The sequence below is a fragment of the Lissotriton helveticus genome, chromosome 6 (assembly GCF_964261635.1).
Source record: "Lissotriton helveticus chromosome 6, aLisHel1.1, whole genome shotgun sequence".
Classification (NCBI taxonomy): domain Eukaryota; kingdom Metazoa; phylum Chordata; class Amphibia; order Caudata; family Salamandridae; genus Lissotriton; species Lissotriton helveticus.
The window spans coordinates 1,753,558,363-1,753,577,865 of NC_136067.1; the positions used below are offsets into that span (position 1 = coordinate 1,753,558,363).

Here is a 19,503-nt window from a genome sequence, read left to right on the forward strand (position 1 = left end):
TCGAACAGTGTGTAGTGTCTGTCTCTTTTCTTCTTTGCTCATCCACTGTTGTCACCTTGTGGAATGTTAGCATACATTGATGATGTATTAGAATGTTGGTTTCCCTGGCTCTGAGGAGTTCAGTTGGGAGCTTGGGGATGAGCTGAAAGGAGCCTGCTCCTGGTGGGGTCGTATTTATAATCTTTAATTTCCACCTTTGGACTCACCACCTTGCACCATCTTCATGAAATAAATATATAATTGAAACTACTTGATTCCTGATCATCCTTCACTACAATGGTGATGATCTGGGAGAACTTATGCCTAATAATTCAGGCTGCGCGTGTCGAGTGCATGCGCGCGGTGTGTCGTCGTGGACTGTTTGAAAGTCAGCGGTTAAACTGCCGTAAAGCAGAGGCAACATCTTGAGTGTCCCAGTGAGCAAAGAAAAACACCTCACACGCCAGCAAAACACAACTCTGGCCCCCGCCTTTGTATACATGCGCATCGGCTCACCAAAAATGCCACTCCTGACACAATAAGACACAGCGACAGCTGGCAAAATACTCCCAGTCACTGAATAATACTTGAACAAATAAGCGCATGAGCTCACCAACATCGCCGCTTTTTCTAGACACTCTTGAGTTTGTTCCAACGTTGTAGACTTGCAGACAGTAGCAGGGCAACATCAGGCTCACTGACAAACACACAAGCAGAACTGAAGGACCAGTTGTCAATGTCGCTGTTGTTTTTTAACCAAAGAAGAAGACGCTGCCAAACTGTTTTCTGCACATAAAGATGATCAAATTTGTAGACAGTCAGTCCACACAACTTGCTGATGTAGCAGAACAATTCTCACGCAGGTTGAGGGCACAAATAAGTTTGTGGGAAATAGAAGACACAAAAGTCATGACAAACACCCAGGGTGCAGGCTGTCCAGAAAGTAAAGGACACTGGTGGGGCTAGCTGGGTGTTACCTTTTAGTTTCAATTGACATTTTGAAAGTCCTTAGTTACTTGTCTTTTAGTTCCTTGGTTCCTTAGTTGTCCTTTCTCCTTAGTTCACGCATAGGTTCATCCTGTTCACAATCGTCGCCAAGTTGTGGTAAAGGAAGAAACACAGTCCAACTGTATAGTTAGATAATCCTTTATTGTAGCTCTCTTCTAGGACAGATGAGTAGGGGAAGATAGGAAGTACAGATGTAGCCCCACCAGGAGCAAGCTCCAAGCAGCTCAGCCCGAGTTGACCAACGGACACTGTGAGCCAGAGAGTCACCCAGGTATTCTATGATGTCATGGACATTCGATACAGTGGAGAACAGTAGATCAGTAATTTACTACAAACTTCAAGGTAATTAATATCGTTTTCATTTAACTACTTATTCACAAGCATACTGGCACACAAAGAACCCCACCTGTGACCATCTCACCGGTCGCCCTCATTCCAACAGTGCCAGTCCCTGCTGCAATTATGACTGCCTGCTTCCTGCCTTCTATGTGCCTACTATATGGATCTCTTTTTTTTCAGCTGACAGGAAGCGAGTATCCCTTTCCTTCTGCCCATTTTTTTAAAATTAGGATTCTCTGCTTCCTCTGTGTGGCGTTGCTCAGGAAAGCCCCTGCCCTGATGTACTGTAGTCCCCATTTCATTCTCTGTGGATTTATTCTGTCATTTTAAAGAGATGAAGTTACGACCTGGTGAGACAGAATCCCTGATTTTCTTTGTCATTTGGAAGTGCAATTTTAAAATGCTGTGTGCAAGTTTCTACCTTCTTCTGTCATGGCATCAACACTTCATTTTTTGGGACATAAGATGCACTAAGGACCCCGAGTTTTCCTTTCTACTTGTGCCTATTTGGCAGCGCATGGATGTTCTGTGAATTTCATTCCGACCTGGATAAGTCAAGCTCAATTATTCTTTTATTGTTATTTTCTTAAGTGGCCTATGCAAAGACCTAGTGCGCATTAATTTCAAACTGTCACTTTCAAATTTAAAAGAAAAGATCTGCTCGAGCTCCAGCGAGCTCTTCCCTTCATCTTCCTGAAGTGCTGACTGCTCGTGATTGCCTATGTGACGATAGTGCTGCTCATAGCAAGTCTTCCTGCACCAGCTTGCTGTAAACCACCCGGCCCGCCGTTAAAAAAAAACTGTGCTGCCATATTGATATGTTTCTGCAGTCCTGTATTTTTTACACTAGCCTCTGTTAAGCTAAATTCATCGGTGCTCGAATTAAACTTGAAGGGCATTTCATATTAACTAATTTCCCTGCCAAGCCATGAAGCTTTTCGGAAGAACTTTAATAACAGCGTTTTGGATATTCTGTGCATTCTGGATTTCAAAATAACAGCGTTTTGATGTACTCTGCATTCCGGAGTTGACATTGTTCTCTTCAGCTTCTATTCAGGAAGCATGACACTTGGAACAGCAGCGCATTTTCTTCAGCGTGGTTTTCGATATTATTCTACAATCTGCAGGATACATCAATTTCATTTATTGGACGTTGCAGACAAGTGAGGAAAGTGTCCAAGTGAAACTTTGCCTTTTTCATTGCTGTTTCTACCTGCATTACTTAATTCCAATATTATTTGTGTTTATATTTGTTATATGCATTGTTTGTACGTTTCTGTGCTTTATTTATTGATTGGATGCCCCTTTTTCGCATGATTTTACTGTATGACTGTGAAGTTGCTTTATTTATAATCTGTGCATTTCATATTTACCCATTCTTCCATATTTTGTGAACACCATTCTTGGAATTGTTCTGTTTTTCTTCATGATGATGCACATCGTGTTTTTTGGCAGTTCTTTTGAGCAGCAGGTCTTTTTACACATATTTTATTTCAGTGTGGGGTGTGTACTCTATGCCTTTGACGCTATTTATACTAGTTTTGGTGCTCAAGGTGCTATGTACATTATTCATACATGTTTGATGCTTGGTTCTAATTCATTTTATGATACATTTCACAGTTTTTCCTTCCAAGCTAATTAATGTAATTTTCCATTTAGCTCTGTTTCTTCTGATTGAATGTACATTTCTTGTTTCATATGATAATTCCTGACGTCAGTTTTTAACTTTGATCGTTTTGTGCCTTCATTATTCTTCTTCATGAGCTCTGTGATTGTTCAACAATTGTTATGCCAGTTTTCTCCTTTGCGTAAGATTTAATTCATTCATTTTCTGGCAATTAAGGTTTTACCTTATATTTCTTTCTTGTTCGTATTCCTTTTAGGTGTCATATTATCACCTTTCTTTCTGCTATTTTAGCTAGAATTTTCCATCTGGCTTCTTCTTTCAGGAATACTTCTTTTCTTTATATTATAGTTGTTTTCTTATTTCAATAACGTGTTTTGGTGTTCAGCTCCATCCTGTCTGTCCAACAGTTGTGTTTTGATGTAACCCTCAACTTTGTGCCTTTTATATGCATTTTGTCCTCTCTTCGATCTTTTAATTCTGTATTTTCTTCTTCTCTCATTATTATTCACGGGGAAGATGTTCTATCTCCTTCATCTTCTATTTCCTCTTATTTTCTATCAAATTCTTTCTCTCATCCTTATATTGTTTCTATTATGAAATTCATTCTTTCATTCTTATATTGTTCTTTCAGTCTGTTCTTCCCTTTCTATTTTTTATTATCTTTCCTTACTATTCTCTTTTTCTATTCTTTTCATTGCCTTCCTCATTATTCTCTTTGGTTCTTTTAATAATTCTTTGGGACATCTTACATTTTGTTTCTATATATAAAAGAGGGAGATGTGTAGTGTCTGTCTCTTTTCTTCTTTGCTCATCCACTGTTGTCACCTTGTGGAATGTTAGCATTCATTGATGATGTATTAGAATGTTGGTTTCCCTGGCTCTGAGGAATTCAGTTGGGAGCTTGGGGCTGAGCTGAAAGGAGCATGCTCCTGGCGGGGTTCTAATGTCCACCTTAGGACTCACCACCTTGTACCATCGCCATGAAATAAATATATAATTGAAACTACTAGATTCCTGATCATCCTTCACTACACAATGTGTATTTCAGGCAGTGGTGAACAGATCTAGGTGAAAAAGATGAAGCATTACGTTGGTGAATTTTAGCTGGTTGTGGGGGGGGGGGGGGGGAACTTAATAAAATTCATATTGGAATCCAATGCAGCAACTTTTAATTAAGCTTAATTACTGTGAAAGGGGTCTTCCTGGCGCCCCAAGTAGTGCCATTTTTTTTAACTTTTCATTGTGTTGCTGTTTTAGCTGTGAAGTCAAATATATTGACAATTTATTTGAATCACCAGGAAGTACAGATTAGTTTTGTATCTGAAGATAACAAAAATCCTGTTAAGTCCTGATGAAGGTGGTTTCAAAGCATTATAATCCACCTAAAAAGTCTGCAAATAAAAAGGCTCATTTCTTGCACAACGTGTGGTTTTAGAAATCAAAAAAATATATGTATTCATTACCATATGTTCTGTGATAAGAAGGAGCCTGATATTTATGTTATTATAATAATTTGTATGGACTCTTTATGTTTATTTATGTATTAGTATTTCCGTTGAGATAATTTTTTTACATATAGATGTCAAATTTTTATAAATAGTTAGTTTTGCACGTTGTTGTAATTTTTTTCTTTTGCAGTCAGCATATGGTCCAAATAGTTACTTATAGCTGCACCTAGTGGAATAGTTCATTTTTTCCTGTCTTTTAGATCCTGTCCCCTTGGTTCTGAGGGGTTCTGTAGTCGAAGAGCAAATGGGCCATTCGCTGCAATTAAAACCAAGGCCTTACACTCTCCTCTCTCTGACCCGGACTGGAAGCTAAGTCCGGCTAGTCTCTCTGCTGGGTGAAGGGACATCACCTAGGGAATCAAAGACCACCTATCTTCGAGCACCAACATCTACCTTCTTGCCAAGATGACTGTGCCCTGTAAGGAAGAGCAGAGCGTTGGAGGAAGCGCGTTGAATTTGAATTTTAAAATATTTATAGAGCGCTCTTATACCAGAATCGGTTTCATGGCGCTAGATAGCAGTAGATCAGTGGAAGCGGGGAAGGGGACTAAGCTGCTGCAGATCTGGAAAACAAAAAGGTCTTAAGATGCTTGCGAAATTCCAGATAGGAAGATGACGTCCTAAGAGTAAATGGGAGAGAATTCCAGAAGGATGGAGCCAGCACTGCAAATCTGGCCCCACCGGACTTCTGTTTTCTGAAGCGAGGGACTGACAGAAGGGCCAAATGAGTGGAACGGAGTTCTCTGGAAGGAAGGTAGGGGGAGATGGCTTCGCACAAGAAAACGGGGGCGGTCCCTGATCTGGCCTGATAGGTGATGCATCCGAGCTTAAAAAGGGCCCTCTCCCTCACTGGGAGCCAATGGAGGGACTGCAGCAAGGGGGTCGTGTGATTGAACCTGGGGAGTCCGTAAATCAGGCGAGCCGCCTGATTTTGAATCTGTTGGAGCCGACGGAGCAGGTAAGCTGGCGCACCGTTGTAAATAACGTTCCCATAGTCGAGGCGCGAAAGCACCATGGCCATGAGGATAAGTTTAAGTGCAGCGGTTGAGAAGAAGCGGGAGACCCTTCGGAGGATCCGAAGGGAGAAAAAACAGGCAGACACAACTGCATTGGTCTGCGTGTGGAAGGTCAGCAGGGGATTGATGAGCGTTGGAGGGATCATGGTCCAGTGGAGAGGTGTTTAGAGTGGGCTGCCTATGAGAGTTGTGTGGAAATCGCTCCTCCACCGTTCGGGTCGTTGCCCATGTGCATGACAGGGTCGGCGTCTAATATCCAACACACTACTACTACTCAACCAAACACAGCGGGCTGGTAGGAGGGGGGGGAGGTGCTTCATCTTTGTGTTATGGCTACACACAGTCACACACCTTTCCTTGGCCCCGAACTAGGCGAGTCACAACATATTGGGGTGTAGACAATTCGATGTCATGCCAAGACAGGTAACAGTGACTCGACTCACACAGTTAGGATGGCAGGTTGTAATGTTGTTAGCAAGAAGTTTTTTTTAATCTAGGACTAGTTGGGTAAAAAAGGTCTTATTGGTATTTACGCATGATCTCATCACACACTATCGATTTATCGGATTGTATTCACAATGTTCTTCAAGTTCGACCGATAAGCAGTTGTAATGTGATGATAGAGACTGTTAACCAGACATTATGGTAATAGCTTAGGCAAGAAATGACCTGATCTTGCTATGTATGGCCCTGGAACGAATATAACAACTGTGCTGAGGCAATGTACAAGACCGACAACAGACTGAAACTTCTTCGAGTGTACCCCTAAATAATGTATGTGTATGTAAGCAGGAACGGTATGTTGGCATTCGCTTGATGGTGTTGTCAATTGTATTACTGTACGTCATTCGGGCTCTGTAATTTCGTGACGGATAACTGAGAAAGCTGTACAACAAACATGATGTCAGTTATGATAAAATCAAAAAATACCAATAAAGATATTTAACAAAAAAATGACCGGGTCGGCTACCCTCGTATGCCAAGATAAAGGGATGTGAATTGAGCTGTGTGCCGACTTGTGCAGATTGGGCCAGAACCCATGTGTATTGTGTTGTCAAAGATGGTTGTTTTACCACAACTTTTATGTTATTTCTTAGTCCTACTGATACAGCTTCCGAAATGATTCTTCCATTAAGAAAACACTTTGCAGACATTATTCCTTTGGGATACGGCGTTTCATAGGATTGCTCTGCCCAAACTGTGTTTCCCCACTGACAAAGGTGGGCTGGCAGCCCCAGATCCTAAACGTTTTTTAGTTCACTGCACACTAAAATAGGCAGCCTACTGGCGGTCTCAACTTTGGGGAGATGTGCTTATGACCACACAATTCGTTCCAACTCGCCCTACCTAACTAACCCTCTTGCTCACATAGCTAGCTCAAAGTTGAGATCCCTAGGCAGATTACTACTTACTGCCCTACAGTTTGCATGGACTTACAGCCTTTCAATGCACAAAGACAAAATGGCGCTATGACAGAGACCTACCCGTGACTTCTCTGCTGCACCTCCCCATTAAGGGTGACAGGTCAGGGTTACACGAGTTGGACCATTGTGGCCTTTCCACACTTTGGGATTTGCATGCCAATGGTCACTTATGAAGTTTCCACAATTTAACTGATCAACTCAAGCTCCCTCCCTCAATCACTTCTTACTATATGGGGCAGTGACTTCAGCCATATGCTGAGTTGAGGAAATGGTGAACCAGATCCCCCCAGCATAAGTGCTTAAAATTAATCTGTACTATAGCCGGTAATGCACACAAGATCACGGTTCTTTATAGGACACTACTGGGCAGCCGACATGGGTCAGGAGCACACAGACTGGACACATATATTTACATTAACACCCCCAGGTCTCATGCAATGCCCACTTCAGGGTGATCCAGAACTAGTATTTACAAAGAGTCTATTCAGGGCTTTAATCCAATTTGATCCGATTCTCATAGGGCCTGCCCATGCTGTCAGTGGGAGGGGGCAGACTTTTAGCACATGGTGTGTGATGCCAGGGCCTTTATCCTCTACTGGTGCATAGTGCTGCTCCTCAATGTGGCTACGGGCAGACACTTGAGCTGTTCCTACTGGTATGTCGGTGAGGCTTATTCCCCAGGCCCAATAAAAAGCTCTTCACTACCAAATCTGCTGATCGGACACTCGTTCCCGCACAGTGACAACTATCCATGGCTTGGAAATCACCCTTGGCTTCCTCCCTGCAGGGGTGGAGGCAGGAGATGCTTAAATGACTGCGAGGGGCATTATTGAAGTTGGAGGCACAGAAGGGGCAGCGCAGTCTCAAACACACAATAGGCATAGACATTGATTCTTCAGGACTGCTCAGGCATTGATTTTTTTTAAACAGATTTTATTGATTTTCAAGAAAAATAACAAAGGGGGAGAACAATCTTATGGGGAATGCAAAGAAGCAGTTAATTAGACAATACTTTGCAAATATTATTTTCAGTGCCCCTAAAGTCCTCACATACCCATTCCCTGCCAGGTGTCCCGCAACGGCTCTTAAGACCTAAATGTTGGCCCCTCTTCCCCCAGTTGTCAATACAACCCACAGGTTATCAATTCTCCGCACTCAATACAGTCTAACAGAGAGTATCAAATGAGAATCCCTATCCCCGGCCCCTCCCCACCAGTCCCCAAATACCCCAATTGACTGCTCAGGCATAGATGACCAAGATGAGTTGTTGCCCTTCCCCACTCCAGTTAATGACCCTTAAAGTGAGCAATATACCCCAAGTTCTAACCTTACGAACTAATAGCAATTGGAATGGAGTGATGGGGTGGATTTTTCTCACCATGGTACTTATTAGACAAATCTCCTGTTTAAAACAAAAAAATAAAAAATTTAAAAAGCACAGACAAGATTAGAACTTGGACTGAGAGACCAAAAATAATTCCAGAAATGAGCATTCCTTAAATATATAATCACTCACAAAAAAATGGCACATAGCACATTATATCTGGGACGAAACAAAATCAGAACAGTTGACAAAGAATTGTATCTTTAAATTATACTATAGCTTTATTGTGAGCAGACACCCTGTGGGACCAGGCTCTTGCTGCTTTTAAGAAATCTTTGAATAATCATGCAAATTGTACAAAGACCCATTTGCACTAGACCATTTGCACTAGCCTGCTTAATTAGCCTAGTACTTGGTTAGGAAATGTTTTTATCAGTTCAGCATATGCACTTGTCGGCATACTATCATTTTCTGTTTGCAGGGTGTCCACTAGCAAGTAGTGGTGAGATTCATTAAATACATTTATCATGTGGGCAGGCTGGTAGCAAAGACATTAAACCTTTCGTCCTTTGACTTTTGGAATGGTAGCTGGACAACCAAACACCCAACGCAGCATTGATGAGTGATTGCTAAATCAGAATAAATCATATAGAATAGAAATGCACAGTAAACATAGGATTTTGGTGCTGTCACAGTGTGATTAACATGTATCAACACATATATGTATGACATGCAAGTTAAAAAATGCTAGCTTTAAAAAGAAAAGAAAAAGATCAAACACTATGTAGCATTCCAGACAACATCCGAGCACAGCACTCCAAACACTTTCACTAAGTGATTCAGATGCTTCAGAAAGCAAATCTGCACCATAAGTGAAACAAATGTAAAAACAACATCTATTTGTGTATTTTGTTATTGTTATTGTTAGCGTTGGTTTATGTAGCGCCAACTCACTGGCAGGTCTCAAGGCGCTCATGACCGACAGACATAACAACTCTTTAACAGATCTAAGAATCAGTGGCGTGTGCAGATTATTGTGAACCCAGGGCCTCCCTGAATTAAAGTGTTTTTAATGATTTCCTAAAGCATAGGAGGTTGCTTTCTTTGCGAAGGGACTCAGGTAATCTATTCCAGATTTGGGGAACTAAAACTGAGAAGGAACTCCCGCCCTTTGTTGCTAGTTTAAACCGCGGGCAGACCAACAGCTGAGCGTCAGATGACCTCAGTCTTCGTTATGGTTTGTGGATCTCCAATCGTTCCTTAATATAGGTAGGTGCATACAATTAAAGTTGGTGAACTCTCTAGGCATATATTCACTTACAGAGCTATGTGTTATACTCTTCCTCTTGTTATTCTCTCAAATCTGTTATATGAATGCAAAGCATCTAATTAAAATGGGGGTCTACTTAAGAATGGTATATAAGTATCCATACTACTATTATAAAGATAGAGTTGAAACCTTTGAGGCGGGTAAACTCAAGAAGTACAGCACCAATCACAACACCCAATACAGCATTGGAAAGGGGAGTTGCAGCAGATGGGCATAGGCTATACAGGTGGCCACCATATACATTAGAAACGTCAAAGAACCTTATGGGTAAAGTAGGCATGGGCATGTCGGGGGCGTGTTCGTGGGCGTGTCAACCTACACACATTTTACTTTGTGGCCGTGACCGTTGTCAGAGGGGCGTGGGCGTGTCAAACTACACACTCAGAGGGCCAAGGGTGTGTCGGGGGCATGGTCGTAGCCGTGTCAAAGTACACACATTATACTTTGTGAGAGGGGCGTACCACAACAGCGTTCTCAGAGGGGCGTGCCACAAATTTTATAACAAAAAAATGGCCGCGTCATTCAGTAGCCCGCCTTTCCATTCACGAGTTATAATCACTTCTCACACGTCCGTATATAAGACACAAGGTGCGCCGCATTCACGCACATTGCCATTCAGGCGGCGTTAATAACATATGTTGCGAAGCAACTTTTGTGGGCATAAGCGTTACCGATCTCAACCGGGGATAAACGCAGACGTCTCAGAATGCACACGCCCACACGTCTCAGAATGCACACGCCCACACACAACAACGCTTAACAGCACGCACACCTCACGAGGTGCACGAACGCTAATCTCACTGTGATGAGATTAGCGTTCGTGCACGTCGTAAGGTGTGCGTGCCCTTCAGCGTTGTGTGTGGGCGTGTGCATTCTAAGACGCCTGCTGCATTGGAAAGCAGTGGGGTAGCGTTCGGTAAAGTTTGCCGTCCTTCAGGTAAATCTTTTTTATACCCGGACAACGTCGGGACGGGCAGCTAGAGATAAATAAAAAAGCACAAACTTTTTAATTAACTTTATTTGCTTCTGAAGTTTGAAAGTTTAAACAGCACACAGATGGAAAAACACCTCAATAACACAAAATATGACAAACTACAGATAATACAAACCAGGTAACTCACGGTTCATGGAAATTTCATATATTAATTACACTTGTGGCAAATATATCAATTATTACAATGGTAATCATATAGACTATAACCGTACAGTGTTCTAACTAGCAAGCAATGTAACAACCTTGAAACCTCCTCACTGTGCACTCACCCACATTCACACTAAAAGCAATCCTTGATTACTCCTAAATGCTAACCAGTAAAGATGTTATTTTAAGCCATACATCTTCTAGTGGTCATTGTCAATGGGCCCATTAAATTAATTGTTGATGTAAGTTTCAGTGGCGAAAGTGCTTCATCACTACTTTCTTCAAACAACAAGACCCAACTGTAGTGTAGTTCCTATATTCCCAATAGGCTCTGCGTATTGGAATAACATATACTATAGTTTAGACGTAGGACTGAAGTCCACTAGGTCTCTATTGTATATATTAAACTTGATTGTGAGTGCCAGCTAGCTCAGAGGTCACTAGAAACTTTCTCGAATTCAGAAGAAGGGATTAGTTTCTGACAACCGCATAAACATGACAACTTTGTTTCCCAAGAATAAGAAATCAATCTCTAGAGTCGCGGAAACAATAGATAGCTATTTTACTCAGTCAATCGTGCATGCTTCATTTCACCAGAGGTGCTGAGAAAATAGAGAGACGGGCGTTTTCAATAAAAACTATTTATTGAACAATCTTCTTTCTCAAGCATAAGAAATGTACTGCTACAATCGTAATACTGGTAATAAAGTACAGGGTATATAATACGCACAGTATTATAAAGTAGTACTGTAAAAGCATGATATGGTTTCTAAGCCATGAATTGCCTTAAAACGTATAAAATACATATAGTGATAAAATGATGGCTAAAAGTACTCAACTGGTGCTTCTAAAATACGCCTACCCCGGTGTTCCTGACCTAAGCCTATCACAGGGGAAGACATAAGTGAGGAGTAGTTTAAGTTCAGTATTTTCTGCCGAGAATCTAATCAAGAATTCTCTAAGGGTCTAATCAGCTCCGTACCTTGGTTTAGAATGAAGGAGGTCTTGTATCTCTCGCTCAGGACTCGATTTCCCAGCAACCCGCATGGGTAGCCTGGAAGCACTGGAGCTGGATTTCTCGGCAAGAGAAGAGACGGAGTCTCTCAGTGAGTCAGCTGGAGGGTCGACTTCCTTCGGCACTTGCTGCTGCAGGGCGTCTGACAAGTAGTTAGTGGATCTGCTCCAAACCACCGTGTGTTTGTCTGGGCAAATCTAGGCATATTTATACTTTGAAGGTGCCGAGTTTGATGTTTGATTGGACTTAATAACGTCATAAAAGACTCAGTTCTTCGAAAACTCCAGGATTTCCTAGATAAATTAGTATTCAGACAAGGGGATGTCCCGAGCTGCTGAAGGCGGGTTTTTCTAAGAAATCGTTGTTGATTCTTGGAACGTAGTGGAAGTAGACATGCCGTATTTGGGCTGCATAGGCTTAGTCTAAATATGGTAATGATTTCTATGCCTATATAAGGATTGGATAGTGTATACCTATATAAGGGCATGAATCGGGAAAATTTACACTAGGGTCCTAGATTCATTTACAACACCCACTCCAAGATTTTAAGTTCAATAAAACTAAACGTATAAGTACTGAACATATCTAAAGCTAATGTTAACAATCCCACCCATAATACAAAATACAATTTGCATTTGAAAAGGCTTGTTGAAATGTAACAAGCATAGACTTGTATGTACAAACAGTTCTCTTATAGACATGAAGCCTAGTGTGGGGAATTCATTCTGTTATTTATACATTTATACAGTATAAAATTACATTCATGAAATGTCTTTGAAGTTTACAGAAACATTTTCGAGAGCATCCCATAGCATAATATTTTGCTTATGATGATCAGGCCAAATATTGTCATTCAGGAAGTTTTAAAAAAAAAATCTTGTTCTCCAAGAATAGTTCTATTTTAAGCAGATTTCTCTGTGTCAAGAGATTCTATTTTGGAAAAAGTTTGATTTTTTAATCGCAGAAAAGTTCTCAAGTTAGATGGTTTGTTTTTAAACAATGAAGGCCAAATTTCGAAGTTCAGGGAACGCTGTGTGCATGAATCAAAAGCTTGTCAGGAGAAAACATCAGATCGTCTAGGCTGGCAAAGAAACCGTCCACCATAGTAGGTGAAAGTGGAACCACTTCAGTTAACAAATCAAATGTGCATAGAGGATCATTGCCGTCAACGTTTGATACATTAGCAATGTCTGCAATAAGCGGTACCTGTGTGCCTGTAGTTTCTCGTATATCACCCTCAGTTAGTCTTGCCGGTGAGACCTCAATGAATGCCGTCATCAGAATTGGCAGCCGTTGGGGGCAACACGATGCATGAGTCGTTACCGGACCTAGCAAGGCGTCAATATCCGATGGCAGGACTGATGGAAGTGTAAGACAAATGTCCAACACGCATTCTTCTACGCAAAGCAGGCATCATAGAACTGGTAAGAGGCAATCTTGCCAGATTGGTCTGAACGATAGAAACCAGGTTGTGCTCAGATCTCTTAAACGAGCCAAGCGAAGAAGCTGTGTAATTCTCTCACGATACCTCATGGCAAGGAGGGTTCCTTCCATTGTAGTCTGGGAATCGTCGGTGACCGGACTTGCCATATCGGAGCAGAAGGAATAAAAATAGAATTCCTGCTACGAGTCCCAAGATGAGAGGCAGGCCGCCGAACGCAGAGTGCACGAAATTTGGAAAAATGCAGAGGACTGCTTCAAATGGTGTTAACAGTCCCGAAAAAATCGGCTTAAATACATGTGCGATGCCGCTGGTATCAGACATGTTTAAGATTCGACTTAACATTTCTGTGAAATGTACTGGGCAGTTTGTTGATAATAATGCATGTATCTCTGCAGAAGTCCTTGCAACTTGCAGATCATACGTTTCTGTAGACTAGGTCAGTGGCACATTTGTTTGCAAAAGAATGACTTTCATTCTGCTTAAAAAATTCGTATAGAAGAGATATTCAGTGAAGGCCATAAGTCCGGCTCCCTGTCTGTCTTGCTCTTTGGATACAATACTTGCATACAACAAGTGACCCTGGATGACACACTAACGAGATAAGTATTTCCTGGCAACATGCCACAACAGCTGTGGTCATTGAGCATAACGTAGCTGCCATTGGATAACTGCCTGAAAATTGGTTCTATCACTGTGGAGGGAGTACAGTGCAGGTGGCAAGAGAGGTTATTTGCAGAACCGTCACAGGCTCAGTGTAAATTAATACCTTGGCACAAAAGTGTACCGCTTAGTGAGTTCTTACAATTTTTACCACTAAGGAATATCTTCTTTCCCTTATTCCAACATTTGTGTGTGTATGGTAAAGTCCAGGTCGACTTAATGTATTCTTTACCCAACCTTTCATACAAGCCCGCTGGTATATGCTGTAGACAATACTCAAATTGGAAAATCGTCACTGGTATCGTAATGGTGCCATGTATTATCCATTCAATGACATGCTTCTCAGAAACTGTTAATGGTAATCTTTCCAGTTTTTCAATGCTCAGCACCGTATAGTCTACTCCTTTTTGTGCCAAAGAGATTTGTTTATCTGTAAGGTTAAATACAGAAAACAATGACGTTGTGTTGATTAGATGCCATGGCACGTAGCCTGAACGAAGATTTTGTAACGTCCAGCCTAGCTGTATTATAGAACGTAATTGAGGCTGGCCATGTTGCAACATTAGCAAGTCCTGCTCTATTATGTCAATTGCAGAGGATACAATGCTGTCCAAAGAATATATTCTGGAGGACAGAGTCGTTAACCCATTGTCCACTACAGAGAGATATTTCTCTAAATTAATACGATCAATTTCTCGTATTCTTTCTGCAATTTCTATTTGCGTTATTTTCCAAGCTTCGTTGTACGCAGTGTATATACCGGCGTATATGAAACGTTTTTGACGTGGTTTGCGAGGCCCCATTAAGAAATCTCGCAAATCATTGCTTTCTTTAAGTAAAGATAAGTGTTGCTTGATTTCTGGAAGTGTAGATTTCTGTAGCCACTCAAGGCATAGCTTTCCTACACTATAAGTAGTAACTATCCCTGGATGTTGTCTCTGGGAGTATCTTGGATCTGGCCTATTCAATGTGAACCCTTGTGTTTTGTTCAGGAATCTATCTTGACAGTTATTTGTGTCTGTGGGGCAGATTAACCATTTTTTCCATATCTCAAATATCTGGTACGTCTATCTCCTTTTCTGTAGTATCATCACTGTCAGATGTGGGTTTAGGTATAGACGGTTTATTTAAATCTTTTATCTTAGACAGGCCAAGACAAGAAGTTTGCTGAACAGTGTCATTTGAAAACATTATTTGTTCTGGTATAATGCAGGCTCTGAACAAGGCTTCTAAACCTTGCACCTGCCAGTCTTTCATGCCCCAGACAGTTTTTAGGTCTCGCGCCTGCGATGCATATGGCAAAGCCATATGCCATCGCGCAGGCGCGATACTATAGTTGCCTCGTCTGCTTCCCAGGAGACAGGAGACTGTCACGCGCACGCTCAGAAAAGCGCACGGTCAGAAAAGCGATCGGAGCCGGCCGCGCGCGCGCGTTCCCAATCTCCTGTCTCTCTGGGAAGCACACAAGCAAGCCCAGCAAGCCCCGCCAAGGCATCACGAGCACGTCCCACGTGGGAGCCTACCACGAGGACAACCGCAGCAGCAGGGCAGCCCCGCCGGAGAGCGTGCGGCCCCGCGCAGCCCGCAAACTGCAAGCGGAAGCCGGGACAATTATTTGAGGCGTTTCTGGCGAGAATGTGGAAGAAGGGCCTGCATCATCTATGTTACAAGGTACAAAATAGCATCCTTGCAAAACCGTGTTTCCTCCACACCTGCTGCGTGCGTGAGGGGTCGTTCAGACGTTCAATGTGGCCCTGGCTGTTGCGGCATGTTGGCGCACATACTGCCATACTGTGAATGCTTTGCTGGGTGTGGCTTACACTCCGAACCGACACTTCCGTCTCTGGGGACCTGGTGACTCTTTACTATGCTGTGTTAGTACGGTTTACTTTTTTGTTTAACAGCGTGCTCTGTATCGCCCCAGAGCGCCCCAGAGACGGATAATCTAGCTGTGGTGGGCTAATGACGGTATTTCCGGGTTGAAAGGCGGCTCATTGTTTGCTTTCATGGTGGAAACTAACAATCCTAGTTTTATTTTTTTACTTGTTCTCGCTGTTAGACCCCCCCCACTTCTAAAATGATTGACGTTTTCACGTTTTGTAGAAGCTGGTCAGTACAGTCTCCTCCGCATGCAGCTTCCACCTCCACAGGGTCGACTCTCCTTCATGTTGGGCTGGTCTCTTTGATGTGCTTTTGTGGGCCGCTGATTGCTGGGTCAGGTGATGGCTCTCGAAGGCATTAATCTGCATCAACCAGGCTTGTGATGCGTGTAGAGTTAAACCCTCGGCATGGAGAAGTAGCTCTTTCACAGCTTTGGAATCTTAATGGGAGTTTACTGGACCTAGCGTGGGGTTTTTAGGGGAATGTCTACTGACCCGTTGCAACCTAATTGCCACGCTGTGTGGAGATTCAGTTGCAGTGACCGCAAACCTCTACATTTAATTAACTCTGGATTTGTGGTCTCTGCCCCTCCCATGGGTTGTGGGCACCTTCATTACTGGGCTAAGTCTTCTGTACAAGCCGCCATTGCTAGTAAGTGTCCCTTTAAGGAACATCATTGTTTGAGGGGGAGAGGGTCTAGAAAGGTCTCTGGTACCTTCTAGGCCAGCAGGAAAATGTTTTTTTTTCTTAAATGTTTTTTATAGCCTTAATTTTTTCAATATTCAGTGGATATACAATTATGAGCATGTGGTCAGATGGGATCCGGAGATGCCGTATATCTAAGAGTTTGACCATGATCATATCCATGGAATCTGGCCTCCCCCTCAGTCCTACTGTTGCTCTCATCCGATGCATGTTGATCACTCCTATTTGCTTAAGAATTTAGGAATTCTGTCTAACTCCCATGTCCCAAGATCGTAAGTTCTCATCACACCTACTGGCCTTCATATGGGCCTCCTCAGCAAGCATCCACTTGCGCACATCCCCCAACCGTTCGATTATGGTGGGGGAGGTCGCCTCCCCATCAATATTTTTGTGAAACTGCGTCTTGCTAAAACCAGAAGTACTACGGAGTTTGTGTTCGATCTTGCGTGTTTTTTTTTAAGGGTTTGTGACTTGCTCCAATAGGCAGTGTAGTGGGGATAGCTCCACCTGGAGATTTTGGTACCACACTTCACCCTATTAGCCACCTGGGCCCATAATTCTTGAATCCAGGGCACCCCAATGCTAGATGCATAAAACCCACCCTGTCTGCCACATCTAGGATCAGTATCTAATCGGTCTTGTCAATACAGCGCAGTCTCGCTGGGTGTTAGAAGTTTGATTTTGGGCAGGCTGGAGCATGTGTCAAAGCCAGGCAGAAGCCACCACTCTAGTCAGGATAAGGGAGTTACACTCTTAAAATAACCCCTTCTCACCCCCTTGGCAGTTTGGCACGAGCAACAGTAATAGTGTAAGCACTACAAAAGGACACCACACCAGTTTAGAGAAATATCCAATATTTTTATATACTTGACAAGACCAAAAACGATAAAAAAAATCCACAATACAGTACTTAAAAATCCAGTTGTCAAAATACGCATTAAACAGTTCCTTTATGTCAATAGCTCTGTCTGGAGCTATCACTGCGTCGTGAGCAAACAAATCCAAACAGTTCAGGCTGACCACGGCGTTGCGGGCTAACTGCAGTGTCGGGAAGACCTGCAAACAGTATCTTTTAGAAATGCAGGGCGTCGCTGACCTCTCGTTGAGCTTCCAAAAACACCGCGCCCTCAAGAAGCCCAAGGAGGACCTCAAGAACTTTCGGCCCATCTTCCTGCTCCCGTTCCCGGCGAAGGTCATCGAAGAAAATTGTCAACATGCAACTGGCCCGCCATCTGGAAGACAATATCTTGGACCCGTCCCAGTTCAGACGAAACCACAGCACCGAGACAGCCCTCATTGCCCTCATATGGCGAAGCCATATGCCATCGCGCAGGCGCGATACTATAGTTGCCTGGTCTGCTTCCCAGGAGACAGGAGACTGTCACGCGCACGGTCAGAAAAGCGCACGGTCAGAAAAGCGCATGGTCAGAAAAGCGATCGGAGCCGGACGCGCGCGCGTGTTCCCAATCTCCTGTCTCTCTAGAAAGCACACAAGCAAGCCCAGCAAGCCCCGCCAAGGCATCACGAGCACGTCCCACGTGGGCGCCTACCACGAGGACAACCGCAGCAGCAGGGCAGCCCCGCCGGAGAGCGCGCGGCCCCGCGCAGCCCGCAAACTGCAAGCGGAAGCCGGAACAATTATTTGAGGCGTTTCTGGCGAGAATGTGGAAGAAGGACCTGCATCATCTATGTTACAAGGTACAAAATAGCGTCCTTGCAAAACTGCGCAGCCCGCAAGCGGAAGCCGGGACCCCCCCTCAAGGCCACCCCTGCAACACCTCCCACCCCCGACACGCCGAAACAACCGGAGGCCCCCGCACAATGCCTGCAGCCTGCCGGAGCAAGGAGCGCCCCCTAAGCGTGCTACTCCACCCCCGCTTCTTCCCCCCTCCCCCTCCCAAAGACAACCCGACCCTACGGACACGCAAACCCTATCCCCCATGCACTCACTGCGGCACGCACCCTGCCGCCCTCAGCACCCCCACCAGCCGTTCTGCCCCCAGGCCAGCAAACCGTGAAATCCGAACAGGGCAGCGGCGGCGCGCCCCAACACCCCCCCCCCCCGCAAATGTGTATTAATAGGAACGTATTAACTGACATGTGTATTTTGTTAATCTGTCGTGGATAATCAGTATTTGAGATTTAATTTCTTTGGGCTGTGTAAGAAAATGTAATGTTGAACGTATTTATGTGAAACTTGTCATTTCATGTAACATGAGTTATACTTGTGTCGCAATCCGATCATTGGGCTTACGTTCACCACACCAGTTTTCACACCCATTACGTGTCTGTTGAATGGGAAAAGGACATAGACAATAGACACTTTCGTTCCACTTTGTGCATAGTACTACTTAGCTCACGCATTTTATCCTATCATTCAACCCCGATGCGCAAAGTACCCCAATATATGATAGGCTCAGAAAATGTTTGCGCTTGGCTTTTCTTTTGACCTTTCAAAAAAATTGTTAGCGTGAAATCTATTGACTCTGTAAGGAGTTAAAAGTTGTTGCGCACTGCTGGTCTGGACTTGTATATTTTAAATGCAAAGCTGTTTATGACAAAACCGTCATAATTGCTGCAGACTCTACACTATAAGGCAGACACCTCTCACTTTCTGCAGTTTCAAACATGATGCAGAGTAAAAGACACTGACATTTACAAAATGTTGACTTTTTATGCTTTTAGGCCGGGTTCATTCTTATTTTAATTACATTCCTAGCTATCCAACAACAATAACCTATTACGCTTTTTTAATGTATCAATATTCTTGTATCGGTGATTAACGTAACTAGTGGTATTTTCAATATCTGCATCATCTTTTAATATTTAGATCATGGCCGTGTCTTCTATATAGGATGTTGTTTAACACAATAACTGCAAGAAACAACATCTACTCAAGACATTAATAACTCGCAAAATATATCCTTTTTTTCTTTCCCATTTTATTTTAAGTTCTTCTTTCTTTGCCTTTGTACCTCTCATTTTCTTCTTGCCTTACACCACATCCTTTTCTTGTTCTCTTTTTTCTCTTGCCTTCTTTCCTCTCTCAATTCTGATTTCCTTATTTGTCTCTTTATGCCGTTCTCTGTCATTCTTTTTTCT

The 19,503-nt window shown here is 43.1% G+C and overlaps 1 protein-coding gene across 10 annotated transcripts in view; it reads right to left on the reverse strand.

Annotated features, from left to right (window-relative positions):
- The window catches only part of GTF2A1L (general transcription factor IIA subunit 1 like), a 1,231,875-nt gene that overhangs the window by 1,085,180 nt on the left and 127,192 nt on the right, over positions 1–19,503 (reverse strand). The window lies entirely within an intron of this gene.